The sequence below is a fragment of the Phyllostomus discolor genome, chromosome 2 (genome assembly GCF_004126475.2).
Source record: "Phyllostomus discolor isolate MPI-MPIP mPhyDis1 chromosome 2, mPhyDis1.pri.v3, whole genome shotgun sequence".
NCBI lineage: Eukaryota > Metazoa > Chordata > Mammalia > Chiroptera > Phyllostomidae > Phyllostomus > Phyllostomus discolor.
In genome coordinates, this window is record NC_040904.2 from 149,662,598 (window position 1) to 149,680,589 (window position 17,992).

Below are 17,992 nucleotides of genomic sequence, written 5' to 3' on the forward strand. Positions count from 1 at the left end.
CACCCTGTCAAGCTCGAGTCCTGCAGAGAAGACTGTTGGCCACACCCAGCATGGACCTTTGGTGTGCTCTTTTTCTGGAGAAGCTGTAGGTGGACACTCAGAGTGTTATTGAGCTGTGTGGCTTCAGAATGGGGGCCAGTCTTGCTCCCCTCCCGCAGGCTAAGCCGACACCACCCGCATTGGAAGACTGTTCTGAAATGCCCTCCTGAGTCCTGGTGGCTCTGCCCCCCGGAGCTTGCTTCTGCAATGGGGCCTGCTGGCTGTGCCCGGCCTGAACCTGCAGTGTACTCTTCCTGGGGGAGCAGGGTTGGAGACTCTGGCAGAGACTGAGTGGTACAGCTCGGAGATAGGGGCCACTTTCCCCCAACTGAGTGCCTGACCGAGCTGTCCTCAAGCAGGAGACTCACTAGCCCCATCCTCCCGACTCTGGTTGGCCCACCATACCAAGCTAGTGCCTTGTGGAAAGGTCTGGGGGTGCAGTTAGCCTAGGACCACTCTACAGTTTTTCTTTGGAAGGCTCTAGAGGAAGAGCATGCAACCTCAAGGGGTGGCAGAGTAGCTGACAGGTGGAGGTAAACCTCAGGCAACCTTGGACCCTTTACTGATCTGACCCTGGCTCAGAGCTGGAGGAAGCCGACTGTTATACAGCTTGGCCCATCCCGCACACACCCAGGCACAGTAGATGCAGCCACAAACAGTGAGTAGTGTGGTAGCACCAGACAGGTAGCCCAGGGCCAGTTACACACAACATCTGACATCAGCCTGCATCAAACCCCACCCATGTGGACCCAGAACCAACACAACCAGTGGTGGGCTTCAGACCCAAAAAGGGATTCCAGCAGGCACCAGAGCCTACTGGGAACAACTCTGCCTTGGTGGGGGTGGGGACAGCCCCAACACAGCTACTTATACACTGTGATCAAGGCCTATCCTGATAGTCAGCCAGCCTGAGGAGTTAACTCCACCCACAAAGTGGCCCACAGCCTTAAAGACTCACCTACAACAGGAGGGTGTGCATAACCCACACAAGAGATGGTCCTGGAGCACCTAGCCCAGGTGATCTGGAAGACGGCACCACAGAGCCCCTACATCATAAAGCCACCACCACAAATTCAGGTGACCTACCTAACACACAAAGACAAACACAAAAATGCAGACAGAATGGGGAGACAAAGAAATATGCCCCAAATGAAAGAACAAAAGAATTCCCCAGAAAAAGAATTAAATGAAATGGAAGCAAACAAGATACCAGATTCAGAGTTTAAAACAGTGGTTATAAGGATGCTCAAGAACCTTGTGGAAAGAATGGACAATCTCAGTGAGAGCTTAAACAAAGAGATAATAAGCATTAAAAAGCATATAGAAACCATAAAAAAGAAGCAGTCAGAAATGAAGAGTATAATATCTGAAATGAAGAATACATTAGAAGGAATAACAGCAGGTTAGATGAAGCAGATGATCGAATCAGTGATTTAGAGGACAGCATAACAGAAGAATTACCTGCTTATTTTCTATAGGATTTCCTTCTTGTCTTAGCAATACAACTTTGCTATTTCCTTTTCAACTTTATTTCTCATCAAGTGTTTCCAAAGTGTTTCTTCTTTACTCAGATCTTTCATGATCCAATATGTCACTAGTCATTCTCCACATTAATTTTAATCACAATCTTATGCCACATCATGAACTTTTTCTCCACTAACTATTATTCAAATCTTTTTTAAAAAAAAACTCTAAATTTAAAAACTGAGGTAGAGCCCTGACTGGTATGGTTCAGTTGGTTGGATGTCATCCTGCAAAGCAAAAGGTCACTGGTTTGATTCCAGTCAGGGCATTGCCTGGGTTATGGGCTCAGTCCCTGGTTGGGGCCTGTAAGAGAAGCAACCAATCCATGTTTCTCTCACACATCAATGTCTCTCTCCCTCTATTTCTGCCTCTCTTTCCCTCTAAAAATAGCTAAATAGACTTTTGGTCAAGATGGAGGTATAGGTAGATATACTGCCTCTTCACACAACCACAGAAAGAATTCCAACTAAACCTTGAAACAAATAACACTCAGACCTGTCAGAAAACTGAACTGCATGGAAGTCTGACAACCAAGGATTTAAAGAAGCCACATCCATCCAGACAGGTAGGAGGGGAGGAGATGCAGAGACACGGCAGACAGGTGAGGAGATGTGGTGTGGTTTGGAGAGGCAGCAGTAGTAGTGGCAGAACCAGGTATGGATGGTCCCACATTAACGTGTGATAGATAAAAATCAGGAGGGAAAACTTTGGAGCAAGCGATCCCAGCCCCAGGCCAGACCACACAGCCCAGGGTTCCAGCACCACAAAGATAAATCCCTGTAACTTCTGGCTTAAAAACCAGTGGAGGTTGGGGCAGTGGAAGAAAATGCCAGATTTTCAGGAAACTCAGCTTAAAGGGCCCGCATAGTCTTAAAACATACACAAATCCACCTACTCTGGGATTTAACACCAGGGCAACAGCTGGAAGGGTGCCAGTCACATGTAGGGAGTAGGTGAAGTGACTAGAAACGGGGCTAGTGCCAGGCAAACCTCCAGAAGCCAGGTGGCAGCACAGTCCTGTCTCTAAGCCCTCACCCCACACAGAGCCACAAAGTGGTGAAGTGGGTTACCCCACCCTGGCAATTACCTAAGGATCTGTCCCACACAGTTTACAAGTGCCTTTTACAGGGACTCAAAGCAGCTCTGCCTAATACACAGAAACAAACACAGGGAGCCTGCCAAATCGAGGAGACAAAGAAATATGGCCCAAATGAAAGAATAGAACAATACCCCAGAAAAAGAACTAAGCAAAACAGAGATAGCCAACTTATCACATGCAGAGTTCAAAACACTGGTGATCAAGATGCTCAAAGAACTCATTGAGTATGGCAACAACATAGAGAGAAATGAAGGTTACACTTAGTGAAATTAAGAAAAATTAACAAGGAACTAACAGTGAAGAGAAGGAAGCTCGGATTCAAATCAACAATTTGGGACATAAGGAAGAAATACACATTGAATCAGAACAAAAAAGAAGAAACAAGAATTCAAAAAAAATGAGGATAGTAAGACTCTGGGATGTCTCTAAATGTGCCAATGTCTGCATCATAGGGATGCTACAAGGAGAAGAGAAAGAGCAAGAAATTGAAAACTTATTTGAAAAAAATAATGAAAAAAAGCTTCCCCAATTTGGTGAAGGAAATAGGCATACAAGTTTAGGAAGCACATAGTCCCAAACAAGTTGGACCCAAAGAGGACCACACCAAGACACATCATAATTAAAATGCCAAACATTAAAGATAAAGAGAAAATCTTAAAAGCAGCAAGTGAAAAGAAGATAGTTACCTACAAAAGAGTGCCCATAAGACTATCAGAGGACTTCTCAAAAGAAACTTTGCAGGCAAGAAGGGACTGGCAACAAGTATTCAAAGTGATGAAAAGCAAGGACCTACAACCCACATTACCCTATCCATTAAAGCTATCATTTAGCTTTAGGGCAGATAAAGTGCTTCTCAGACAAGGTAAAGCTAAAGGAGTTCATCATCACCAAGCCATTATTACATAAAATGGTAAAGGGACTTATTTAAGAAAAAGAACAAAATATGAACATTAAAAAGGCAACAAATTCACAACTATCAACAACTGAATAAAAAAAAAAAACCAAAAAACTAAGCAAACCGGAACAGGAACAGAATCATAAGTATGGAGATCACATGGAGGGTTATCAGCTGGGAGAGAGAAGGGAAAGAATATGGGAAATGTGCAGGGATTAAAAAGCATAACTGTTAGGAACAAATAAGGGGATGTTAAGAATAGTATAGGAAATGGAGAAGCCAAGGAACTTACATGTATGACCCATGGACATGAACTAAGGTGGGGGCATTGCTGGAGAGAAGAGGGGTACTAGGGGGAAGGGGGCAAAAGGGGAAAAACTGGGACAACTCTAATAACATAACAATAAAATATACTTACAAAATAAAAATAAATAAAATCTTTTAAAAAATGAAGCAGAATGTCCATGCAGAGAAACTCAGATATAGTGTGTATTTGAGCAGATCTTCATGTCATGCAAAATACTGTTGGTTTCTGATCCTTTCACTTACTGTTTTATGAAAGAACAGTTTTACAATTTCTACCCAAACCATTCTACTGTCTAACGACCTTCATTCTTCCATGTATTTATATTTTTATCTTAAAAATGAAGATTGCATTATTAAATGAGATTTCAGTCAGAAATGGGGATGTAAAATGGGTGCGCCATTGTATTCCCAAGAGAAGTCCCTCAGAACCCACTTTCCGTCAATGGAGTAATGCTTACTCCTAGAGAAACCACCTCAGCAAGTGGAAATGTTGACTTAGAGCGTTAATGCTTCAAATATCCTTGTTTTTCCATTCCTCCTGGGGAGAAATTAAATCTTAAACATCAAAAGGTGCTTGTGCTCTAGCATGTTTGAGAATACAGTGACACAAAAGGGACTCCCCAAAAAGCCAGGGGCTGAAAGGGACCGGAAACAACAGTACTACTTAAATCAGCATATCCCACTACCCTCTCACTGATTAAGACAAAACAACAGGACCTTTATTTACTTTGTGAAGCAAAATACCAAAGTGAAAAGAGAAGTTCTCCTTGTATAAAAGGCTGCAAACACTAACTGAGTAATCACTGAGCAAAATTATTACATGCCTTTTTCTCAAAATCTTCAAAAATGGGATAGAGGCTCCCTTTAAAATGAAATAAGATGCTATCCAAAGGCTTAAAACAGAACCAGTGTCTTCTGGGCCCATTCAACACCATGATTCTACGATCCTAGTTTTGAAACCTGCGCAGTATTTCAGGTGAATGGAGTCATAGGTTGTACCCAGGATAGGAAGTGCGCACAGAGAAAAAGACTCCTTTGAAACATCACTTTAATAACCACATTTTGCATCATTTCCCTAAGCTAAATCATGTTCTCAGCCCTCCCTGGAGGCAGAGGGGATACAGAAACTAGCAGGAGATAGAATCACAGATCACACACTTGCAACGTGGGTGTGAGAAACCGTCTCCAGGGAGAAAATGACAAACATATTGATGTTCCCAAAATATGCATATAAGCAGGGATTCCATTGGGCGTCTGCAAGGCTGGCAAGAGCTTCAGAATTTGGTTCTTAAGGAAATGAAGTGGATAAGGATTCCCCCCAAATGTCAATGTATCTATCTTCTTACCATCTGAACAATACCGGGCATATTGTGTGCAGATGAAAAGTAGCATTTAAAATGAGGTCGAGAAACATTTTCCCCAAAATTTTTGACATAACATCAAGATGGCAGAGATTCCTTAACTAGTAAAATAGAAGTAGGAGCAGAGCCGCAAGAGTTTGCTCACCAACCCATGGTTCAAACGCAAATGCCTCCACTAGGAACAGAGGTCTCAGCAGGTCTGCCCAGCTCCAAAAAGCCTGCAGTTTTTCCAGTGGTTCCCACACTGAAAAGAGCATCACTCTGTGCTAAGCTCGAAGTGAGAGCTCAGTAAATGTTAGTGGAATAAGACAGGAATGAAATTCCAGTGCCACCAAGTTTCAGTTAAGCAAAGGCTAGGGGTGGGGGAGTAGGATCTCAGACTTCATGTGAATTCTTTCAAAGTCTACATATATTTGTCTGGAATGGTAAATATCAGAGATGTAGTTGCATAAACAGTCATGTGTTTTTACAGATTGTGCCAACTATTTTCAGATAATTTTCAAGAGAAAGTGATCATGTTTACTATTCCTTTTTGTTGTTACAAAATTTATTTTCTTTTTTTCCTGCTTAGCTATTTTAAAACCCATCTCTAGCCTGGCCAAACAACCCACACACACATAACCACTGACTCTCACGGTTCCTGTCCCTTCAGCTCACCAGCCCCGCCCCCGCTGAGGTGCGGTCCCCTGCAACACTGCCTGCCGCATCGCTACTCCCATGCAGGCCGCGGTTTCAGACCCAGCAGCACACTCGGAAATGCTGCCAGCACCCAGGTGAGCCCCAACCAAGTGAGCCCAGGCAGGCAAAAAGACTTTCTACTTCTTCCAAAGCTCTGAAAAGCTCCTGTAACTCACTCTACAGTAATTCATTCCACAACTTACTCTCAGGAAATCACCATTCATGTCTGATTAGGTTAAGTCCAATCTCTATAATTAGGTCCTCAAGGAAAAAGTCAGCCAGACAACACAATTTGTATTTTCTATACCTCTCCTGTCAGTATGGCTCCAGTCTTTTGGCAACTCTGAAGAAAGGATCTGAACAATGTATTCTGGGTAGAGGCAAAAAGAATCAGTTGCATATCTTTTTGATTATTATGAAAGCTTGAAGAAAACAGGGATGCCTCCTATTGTAATATTGTCATTCTAGAAGTTTCTCAACTGTTAAAAACCCATTTCATTAAAATGTATTATGTACCAAGCAGTTATTTATTTAGAGAGAGGGGAAGGGAGGGAGAAAGAGAGGGAGAGAAATGTTGATGTGAGAGAGAAACATAGATCAGTTGCCTCTTTTACGCACCCCGGCCAGGAACCAAACCTGCAACCCAGGCATGTGCCCTGATTAGGATACAAACTGGTGACCTTTCACTTTGCAGGACAATGCCCAACCAACTGAGCCACACTGGTCAGGGTTAATAGAATACTTAACAGATGACATATGCTTTGCTGCTGCACATAGGAAAAAAGAAATAAGCTAGCATTTCTGTCCAGGCTAGCAATGAATCATTCATCCTACCCTCTAAATTATACTGTAAAGACTACATGAGTAACAGCTTACAGTTTTCTTTTAGTCCATTAAGCAGTTATTGCTCTTGGTAAAAATGCACTGAACAGATATTGAAATACTTCTGCACAATAAAATTAGCTACATTAATTGCAAAGCTTGTTTCCTAACTGATGAATTGCTTATAAGTATATGTTTGGAGAACAAATATTTTAAAGAAAAATATGCTTAGCAATTAAAGTGATGAATTATGGTACAATAATAGAATTTGTAAAACTTGAGCCATTAAAAAGACCCTATCAGTCAATCTGGAAGTTTCTCTTGGATATGCCAGTAACTTAACTCTTATCCTGGTAGCATGTGATATTCCAAATTCAAGAAAATACATGTAAATAGCCATCAGATATTTGGACTAAACATGATAAAGAATTTGAAAGTCACCGAACACTATAGGCATGGGTATTCTTAGGGGAATTTGTTTTCTTTTCCTCTGACCTAAGACTAGTATTAATGTACCCGACAGGAGCCACTCCTTTCGCTGGGGTCCTGCAGTGATGATGGCATGGGACCGGGCATCTATGAACCATGCCAGACATGTACTATAACATGTACTATCATCAGGAAATATACTCTCACTCTCAGGAGCTACTGAGATGAGACTTTCAGGTGTTTACCACAGCACAATTTAACCTCAGCTGAGCAAAATGCACAGGTACAGGCTGCGGACGCTACAATATCACTGAGTAAACAGCCATGATGTTCAAAATTAGTCCTCTCTTAATCCAAAGCACAAAAAACAGTTTACAGATTCACATCTGAGAGTTTAGAAAGAATTTCTTGGTACATGATTCACTTCCACTCAGCCTTTCGACCATATCTGCAGAGCGGCTGCAGTGTGGCCGGCTCCAGGGCTGTCTGGCGTTGGCTCCGGCCCGCCGGCTGTCAGCGTGAGGACACAAACGCTGTCTGCTCCTGTCTGTGTTCCCATCACCCAGCACAATCCCAGGCACAGATTCTAGATGCTCTAGAGATTTGTTGTTTGCTGAAATAAGTTTTAAAAGGCAGTGAACCCTGGCTGGTGTGGCTCAGTGGACTGAGTGCCAGCCTGCAAACCAATAGGTCACTGGTTCGATTTCAGACAGGGCACTGGTTCGATTCCATGCCTGGGCTGCGGGCTGGGTCCCCAGTAGTGGCTGCATGAGAGGCAACTAATCGACGTATCTCTCACACGTTGAAGTTTCTCTCCCTCTTTCTCCCTCCCTTCCCCTCTCTCTAAAAATAAATAAATAAAATATTTTTTAAAAAGGCAGTGAACATTTGTACAGAGTGCAGAGGTAATATAAAAGAAGGAGTACTTAAGTGTGCCTGGGAAAACCAAAAGGAATTATCTTTGAGCAGACATAGAAGAACAGGAGTGTGGAGTACGAGTTTCTGGGGAGAAAATACAGCACATACAAGGGGACACATGCTTTGGCCTGGCATTTCAGATTATTTTGCCACCAACGGTACATTTACAAATCTTGTAGCAATCCCACTGACTAGATTTAACGGAGTCTCTCCTGTTATCCTCTCCCAGTATCGGCTGGAATCCAGGCTGGTGTCGGTGGCAACACAACACGGCTTCTGTGAACACAGACTCTGGAAGCGGAGCACATGGGTCTTAAGTCCTATTTCTGCCACTTTCCGGCTTAACCTCTCTGTGCCTCGGTTCCCTCATGTATAAAATGAACATCATGACAATAATGCTTCATAGGGACATTGTGCAGATTCTATGAGATTCAATTCAAAACAAAAAAATACTTAAACCCTTTTTTACACGAAGGTGTTGGTTATGGGGGAAAGCCAGAGAGAAGGCCCCAGTGAGATCGTCGGGTCTCTACATATACGACCCAGTCCTTCACAGCATTTTTATCAGTAACTTCTATAAGGGGATTGAAGTCCTTTCCATTTACAATTAGGATAACATTTTATGATGGAAGAAATAACAAAGATGATACGTGCTTCAATCAAGATTCAAAATAATCATAAGAGCATGGAACACTCAGTGAAAAAGCAACAATATGCATTTACTATATAGATAAATGGTAAATGTCTGCATTTAAGTCTAGAACACCATTCAGAGAAACTTAGGAATGGAAGGGAACATGCTTTAAGAGTAGCAAGTATAAAACAGATGTGGAAGGAGTAAGTTTATTATTTATAAGCTCTGTAGGAATAGACTGTGTGCTGTGGCTGCCAAAAAAGTTAATGTCATGCCATGCCTCATTAACTGAGTTTTAGTCTCTAGAGTGAACACTGGTGGCAAAAATGTTCTTCCCCTCCCTGCATAGGCCAGGTCAAGACACAGTGAGAAAAGAAGAGTATCACCAATGGTGAGAACAAGTCTATTCCGAACAGTGGCAGCAGGGTGGACTCAGGACACCTATGGTCTGAAGGTCAAGGATGTGGGTTCAGATCCTTGCCCTCCTCCTCCCTGGTCACGTGACCTTAAAGATTGTTTTCTGTACTGTAGAACCTGGATAATATGATCTACCTTCACATTGAGACCAGAGCGCTAACCAAGATGAAATTTTTTATTGCAGTAAAATATATATAATATTGAATCTGCCATGTTAGCCATTTTAGATACACAATTTAGTGGTGTTAATTACATTCACAATGTCGTGCAACCATCACCATTACTATTTCCAAAACTTTCTAATCACCCTCAATGGAAACCCTGTAACCACTAAGCAGGACCGCCCATTTCTATGGCCCCCTCCACCTGTCCCTGTTAACCTCTAATTGACTTTCTGACTATATGGAATGCACCTGTCTTAGCTATTTCCCAAGATGAATCACTGAAAACTAGGAATGTCTAGAAGAGGAATGGTCTTCTTCAGGGGGAGGTGATGTCCACTATCACCAGAGTCGTTAAAGAATGAAAAAACACTCTTCATTGCAGAAGGGATTCACTCCGGGTTGGAGTAAATGACTGGGAGATGTCTCCCAGATGTGAGAGTCTGTGAGAAGAGGAACTCCATAATCCACTCTAATATGTGCTAGAGGCTAGTCCTGGCCCCATTTCATCTGAGATGAAACTGAGGCGAGAGCTGGTGAGTAAGTAGCCCAAGGTCATAGACTGAGTCACGAAGAGAGCTATGGATAGAACTGAAGTCTCCTGATGCTCGGCCCTGCCCTGCATTCCATCATCCGACAGCGCTGCACTCTGCGACCTACTTGTCCTCCAGTTCTTATAGCTTCCCCCCAGATGCCCTCTGAGCTTTGTCTGATGGCTGCATAGGTAATCCTCAATGAGAAGTGATTAATAACATCAAATTCTTGTCTTTATTGCCATGAAGATAAAAGCTGTATTTTGCAAGCCTAAAAACATGCAATAATAATCAGAAAACAGATCCTTAAGTTTATATTAACAACATTTGCAGAATGTATGGACGTTAGACTTCCAAAGAACCCTGGAATGGATTCCATACTCACTCCATAGCATACTGCAGAAGCCACAATTGCTGTTTTTTTTTTTAAGAGTACAGAGTTTGAGACCAAAGAGAGCCTTAAGTGCTGATGTAATCTCTCTAAATAGGGAACCAGACACAAATGTATATGGAAAAGACTCAATCTGAGTAGGATTCTAGATACACATTTTTGTTATTTTAAGACTCTAGGTATATCATTGGACTCAATGTCTAAAGAGAAAGCCACTATGTATGTTCCTTTCAAAAATAACTGCAGAACCAGTCTCTTCTCTAATGAGATTATAAGAAATATTTTTTTCAGAGTAAATAGAAAACAAAAGTAAAAAGCTCTATTAAATATTAAATTTTTGCCAAATATCAAATCTTGTACCTTATTAATTCAGTTAAAAGTCACTAAAATTTCCCTATGAAATTTATTCAAAATATCAGTTCCCTTTTTTAAGAGTTTATTTATTTATTTTTAGAGAAGGGAAGGTAGGGAGAAAGAAAGGGTGAGAAACATCAATGTGTGGTTGTCTCCAGCACACCCCCCACTGGGGACCCACCCGCAGTCCAGGCATGTGTCCCAACTGGGAATTAAACTAGCGACCCCCTGGTCTGCAGGCCGACACTCAACCCACTCAGCCACAGCAGCCAGGGCAGTTCCCATCTTTATATGTACCTTTTTCATTTGTATCCTAAGAGGTAAAGACAGGTGTGTTTTTTGGTAATTTGTTCTATAAAAACTGAAAGAAAAACTTAGAAGCCAATGGAACAATTAAATTCAACATATTAATTCAACATTAAAATAAATTTGTTGCTAGGATTTCATAAGACAAAATGAATGCAAAGACTTTCCAATAATCAATTACAATGGGCCATTTTTTTTCATCATATTGGTTACAACTGTATCCAGAGGTATGTAAGTGGTGTTTGCCTTACACAATAAGAAATCCAGAGGTAGGCAGGCAGGGCAGGGGCAGCTACTCAATGCCGATGCCAGGAAGCTGGTTCCTTCTATCGTTTTGCTCTACTCTTCTAAACCGAGTGGATGTTTATCCTTATGGTTATCACCTCAAGTGCTCTTGCATTTCTGGCAACAAGTCACATTGATCCACTTTTCTACCATGATACAGGTAGCGGAAACAGAAGGTGGTGGAACTTAAATCAGAAAGCTAACGTTCTCCCAGAAACTGTGCTCCTGCCCGCCCTCCCAGTTCATGTTGCCTCGAGCGCGGTCACCCAAAACAGGAAGCCAGACGATCCAGTTCCATCTTCTTCTCTACTGTCCTGCATTATGTGGTTCTCTAAGTCCGTGGACCCCACTTCCCTCATGTCTCATGTTCACACCCTCCTCTCCTCCTTCACTGATTCTGCCTGCCTTGGCCCAGGCTCTTTTCATCCCTTGTCTAAACTGGTGCAATAATCTCCAATGCTCACCTTACCTCCAACTCTGGCTTATATCTCGTCTACCTGCCAGGCTGGTTTTTCTGAAAGACAAACGTGACTGTCACTCCTCACTGTACAGAGAATGAAGTCTAAATCCAATAGCATGTCACAAAGGCACATATTACCTGATTCAGCTGCTTTAGGTTCTTCTAACACCTTTCCCCTAAATGCACTCACCAAGCGTATGAGGCTTCTTACTTTCTCCCACTTGCCCATAATAGTTCTAATCTCAAAGTCTTTGTATATACTGTTATTTTTCTTTTTAAAAAAGATTTTATTTATTTTTTTTTTCCAGAGAGGGGGAAGGGAGACAGGATGAGAGGGAGAGAAACACCAATTGGTTGCCTCTCGCATGCACCCTGGCTGGGACCAATCCCACAACCTAGGCGTGTGTCCCGACCAGGAATCCAACCAATGACCTTTTGGTTTGTGGGACAATGCCCAACCAACTGAGCCATACCCGTCTGGGCCATACTGTTATTTCCTCGAAATCCCCATCCATCTCTGAGTTTACTGGAAAAATTCCTACCCATTCTTTAAAATTCAACTTACACTTTTCCCCCTGGAAAAGCTATTCTCTTTCCACCACTAATCTCCATCCAAGTAGGTCGAGGTACTACACTCTTTCTTTGTGTGTCTGTGTACCACTCTGGCACTTAAGATATTGCACCCCAATCACTTATTTCCACACTTGTCTTCCACACTGGGCAGTGAGTTCCTTAAAGACAAAGTTTTGTTGTCTTTGACCACTGCTGTCTGGTCCATAGCAGGTGATTAATAAGTGTTTGTTGAATAAAGGAAAGAGGAAATGACTGAAATGGTTATAATTTTATGGGTAAAATCTAGGACAGCAAAAAAGGTAACACTGTAGTAGGAGAGTGATGAGCTATTTTGTGGCAGGAAGAACTCTACAGCACCTAAACTGAGACTGTTTATTTCAAAATGAGGAAACAGATAATTACATAAGTGAATTTTCCAAATAATGGAAGTTTAACATTTTGAATTGAATGAAAGGTAATAAAATGCCAAAATATTATTGATAAAAATCTTTATAAAAATGCATTACACATTTCCTTGCCTTTTAGGGAGAGTGTATTGAACCAAATTTAACCTTTTTTGATGACTCAGTGTCATCATCTGAAACTCCAGTTGCTGAGGTAGGAGGACTGTCTGCTTTTCTGTTAGATGGCTGCAGACTGTAAACCATTCAGTTCAGTTCCTTGCTAATTGTCTTTCTCTTCCACCAGAAGGATTTTATCTAGTATCTTAAGCTGTTGTAATTGCATAAGCCTTCAGAATCAGAGAATCACAAAACCATAAAACTTGAGTGGGTAGAGGAATCTTGGAGATCATTTAATCAGTCTATCAACTTTTACAGATAAGAAAAGTAAGCCCTAAGTAAGTGAGTAATCCTTTTCTAATTGATTGCTTTTAATCTTTTTTTTTATTTTAATAGCATTCAAATTGTGTTCTGCACTCAATTCAATTTTAGCTCAGGCCATCATGTTCGTCTTTTTCTAAAATGCTATGGGTAAATTTAATTTAAAAAAAACACTTCAGGACAAACATAATTCGAATGAACTTAAAAATTAGGACATATCTGCTCAGTATCAGAAGTACAACATATTTATCAATAGAATCTCTTCCTTTTAGTTATTTTTGTGTGTATTGTACTGCTTTCCTCATTAATAAAATCCCTATTATTTATTCAGTATCCCACTCAACCTCCAACCTGTGAATAACCTGGCTATTCACTGATTAGTTATTTCTGCCCTAGTTGTTAGAAATTTAGAGAACAAGGGAAGAAACAGGCATACATTTACTAAGTACTCACTACTGTACAGGTATGATCCTTACCCCAAAAAATCCCTTAAGACAGATAATAGTACCTTTATTTTATAGATGAAACCAAAATCAAAAAGTCGCACAATTTACCCAAGGTCATAGAGTGGATCAGTGGTACAGGAGAAATGTGAATCCATATACCCGAGGCCACATGGTGGCCCTTAGGGAATTCACAATCTGGAAAAGGAGAAAGGTAGGTGCTCAGCTAACTCTGTAACAGTGTTAAAAGCAACTGCCGAAGTGTGGGGGCACAGAAGAGGAAGTCATTAATTTTACCTGAAAAGGCGAGAGAAGGTTACACAGCAACATTTGAGGCAAATCTTATTAACAGTAATGAAATAATAGCGAACAGTTTTATGGAAATTACTGTAGGTTAGGCACACACTGTCTCACTGGTAACCTCACAACACCCTTATTACTTTTTCCTTCCCCAGAGAGAGAACTGAGGCACAGGTAGGTTAAAGCAATGTTCCCAAGACCACGCACACAGCAGAGGGCGGCTGGGTCCAGGATTCCTTCTATCACCACTGTGGTATGCTGCTTCCTAGGTGGGTAAAAGGCGGAGGTGTCCCCAGGTGAGGGAAGAGGAGGGGGACAGGAGCAAAGGCATCAATGTGCATGAGAAACAGACTAATCCAAAGCCACAGGAACAGCCAGAGCAAAAGTTTAAACATGTACATCAGATGTCACCACCCCTCTACCTAAAACCTATCATTGGCTGCGTTTACAAGAAACTAAGTCCTGCCTACTCTCCCCAGGGGCAATGCTCATACCACCCCCTCACTCACAGCTCTCCTGCCCCGCTGGGCTTCCAGTTCCTCAGCAGGCTCAGAACCTTCGTGCACGGTGTGGCCTCATTCTGGAATGCTCGTCCCCTCACTTTTTCCTAACTCTCAGAGGCATCCTGTGGTCTCTACCTAACTATAATTTACTCAGACAGGCCTCTGAAATTCTCCACATTGTTTAATATCTCAGAGTTGTATCCTCAGCTTTTACTTCATAGCATTTACCCTACACTGTAATTATCTATCTAATGGTGCGATGAGAGACTATAAGCTGTGTCAAGGCAAGGATCGTGTCTGTTTTTTCCTGCAGCTTTTGTTTGTTTGTTTGTTTCTCCATGACTGGCACATACTGAAATAGCAGAAGTTGAAGTTGGAATCAGAAGGGCGTGCTCTTTATCCTATGGACAGTAAGAAGGCAGAAATATTGAATCAGGTTTGTGTCAAATTCAAAGAGAGGCTTAAATAAAGCAAAACAAAATCTAGTATTATGTGGGTGACAGACAAGAGAAAGACCAAAGATGAAAGACAAGTTGAAGATCACTTCAACAACCTGGATGAGAAATAAATAGTAAGAACTGAACCCCAGGATGAATTCAAGACTTCACTGGTGGTGTGGCTGGGTTTGTGTGTTTAGAGAGTGTATGTGCTTGCTCTGGGCATTTTGTAAACTCAGAAGGATAAAATAAAGCTTAAAAAAGTAAATTTCCCCCTGGCTGGTATGGATTAGCAGATTGAGTACCAGCCTGCAAACCAAAAGGTTGCCTGTTCGATTCCCAGTCAGAGCACATGCTTGGGTTGTGGGCCAGGTCCCCAGTAGGGGGCATGCAAGAGGTAACCACACATTGGTGTTTTTCTCCTTCCCTTCCCCCTCTCTCTAAAAATAAATAAATTCTTTTTTTAAGTAAATCAATATAGAAAAACACTATACTCCCCATTAGTGGAAAAGTTCAAAAAATAAAGACTGATTACTCCTCCTGACCCTTAGATCTGAAAGGAATTGAAGAGTAGTAACTTTCCAGGGCCACGTGTCCTTCAAGGGGAAGCCATTTAAGGCAAAGAAGAAGAGAACTGTGTGAGAAGACAGGCTACAGAGAAGTTTTCCAGCACTGGAATGAAGATTTCAAAACAATCTCAGTAATGGGGTATAATTTGGGTTTTGCTGAGAAAAAAAAAAAGCCTGGGAAAGGATAAAAGACAAAAAAATAAAAATGGTAGAGGGAGGGTAAGTGTGACTTCACCTGTGTGAAAATGTGTGAAATAGAAACCTGCACATTAAGGAGGAGACTGAGAGCCTAAGACTGAAGGAGACAAAGAGCTGGAAGGTCAGGGGAGAAAGCCAGGAATGGAAGGGGCCAGCGCTGGCCCCACCAAGCCGGCAGCCTCCCTGGGAGCAGCAGCGGGGTGGCCGCGTGGGGACCGGCCTCTCGTGGCAGGCACGGCTGCGGTGGCTGCTCTGGCCGCTGCAGCTTCTACTCCTGCGGTGGCTCTCCTAAATGAGGCTTGAACAGTGGACAGCGAAGACTCTACTATCGGTCTTCAACTTTTAAAATATCCTTTTCTTGAAAATGGAAACTACCTGACAACTATTCTCCCTGATTTCCCACACATGAGTGAAATCTAAAGGTTACTTCAAATATAAAGTTCATCTTATTGCGAGCATCTGGGAGTCTCTACAGTAAGTCTATCTTTGTCTCACATTTAGCAATTTAGCAGTAGTTAAAATGTGTGTGGAGAGAAGACGGCACCAGGGAGCTGCCATGCTCCACACCTCCAACCAGCACTCTTGTTTCCTCTTCATATGTCAGGGTAAAGGAGCCAAACTCCCATCGTCTGTTTTCCTGGAGTCACTTCAAACCGTGTCTCGAGAGCTGCTGGGTTGTGACAGACCACCCCCAGTCTATCTACACCCTGACAGTTTGGGGATGAGACAGTGAAGTGATGGGTCGGGAATGAGTATCCATTCTGAGGGAGGTATGATGGGCTTAACTTTACTGTTACCAAACTTAACAGAGTGGTGTAGAATGAAGGGTTAGTGCTTTCCAGATAGTTCTCACTGTTCTGGAGGAACAGCCCTTGACTGGGTGCTGAGGATATTCAGACTCTGTGCCCTCCTAGGAGGCAACCCTGTCTGGGGGAGGCAGCCTTTGGAGAACTCGGCACCTGAATGCCAGTGAGGGGAAGTTTATTAAGAAGACCAAGACCAGCCCCGACCCATGTGACTTGGCTGGGTGTTGTCCTGCAGAGAGAAAGGTGGCTGCTTCCATTCCCAGTCAGGGCACATGCCTGGGTTGCAGGCCAGTCCCCGGTTGGGGGTGTGTGATAGGCAACCAATTGACATCTCTCGCAGAGATGTTTTTCTCCCTCTCTTTCTCCCTCCCTTTTCCTCTCTCTAAAAATAAATAAATAAAATCTTAAAATAAAAGAAGAAGACCAAGCCCAGTCAGTCAGGACAGCCCATGGCAGGGGGCACCCTGTGTGCTTCCATCAGAAAAGTCAAGCTCGCCTGCATTCTGAAGCCGGTCCCTGGTCATGGGCTGGAAGCACAGGGACTGCTCAATTCAGACAGTCACGGGTTCGACACCCAACTGTCCTGACTGCGGGCGGGGGGCCTATTCTATTGGTCCGCTCCTGCCTCACAGAAACAATATTCCTACTTCTTAACCTTTTCATTTCATCCTATGTCACTGTTTTCAGGGTGTGTTCCATTTTGCCTTGTTTACTACCTATGTCTAGTGTTTTTCTCTTTCTCAGCAGTGTTAGTCTGTAGCAGGCTCACTCCTCTGTATCCATGCCTCCTTCCCTCTCAATGCCTCACCTCCTCCCGCGCTCTTTTCTCTGGCCATGGAAAGCTTCTTGAAAGAGGACTCTGCACTTATGCCTTCACACTCTCACCTGAGAAAAATATAAAATGATTTCTGACCCTGTGTCCTAGGACTGCACCTAAGCTGCTTTCACCACCATCGCCACCAGACTTCTAACTGTGGCTGCTCAGGAGTCCTTCTGGGTCACCCCTTTCTCCTTGGAAGGGGAGGGGCAAGCAAAGGAAGACGAACAGAGGACTCATGGGCATAGACAATGTGGGGGATTGTCTATGGTGGGGTACAGGGTAGGGGAGCAATGAGGAAAATGCGGGACAACTGTAACTGAACAATAAAAAAAAACCTTAAAATTTTCCCAAGATAGTACTCTGTTTTGACTTCCTCTCACCATCTGACCACTTTCCCCATCTTCTCTTCCTACACCTAAGTGTGGATGATCTCAAGATGCTGCCATATTTCTCTTCTCTGTGTGTTTCTGGTATGTGTTCTTTTTCTGTGCTTCAGCTACAGCTTGTGTGCCAAAGATTCCTAGATCTGCATTAACACTGGTGCTGACCTCTTGTGCTCCTGAACTAGAAGTCTACATTTCTAACTCTTTCAAGCAGCTTCTGCATATGAGTCCCTCAAGCTCGGCATAGTGAGAGCTGGGCTGTCTTTTTCTCACACTCAGTCAGATTTGACACCTTCCTTTTCCTCATCACTTACATTGTCATTCAGGTTTGTTGAGTGTAACTAAAATGTCTTGCTGGCACACGCCCTTTTAGATCCTTCCACTTCCACTGCTCTTGCTTAGGCTCTCCCAAATGCTTTAGCAGGACCAGCAGATGGTTAATAGGGGGGCTTTGGGAATCAGACTAAGTGGATTCCATCTTTTTCGCTTAATGGCTGTATGCATTGGACAAGTTCTTTAACTTCTTT

At 42.7% G+C, this 17,992-nt stretch overlaps 1 protein-coding gene across 1 annotated transcript in view; it reads right to left on the bottom strand.

Moving 5' to 3' along the window:
- The window catches only part of KCNMB4 (potassium calcium-activated channel subfamily M regulatory beta subunit 4), a 57,333-nt gene that overhangs the window by 4,578 nt on the left and 34,763 nt on the right, over window positions 1-17,992 (bottom strand). The gene's annotated exons all lie outside the window — the stretch shown is intronic.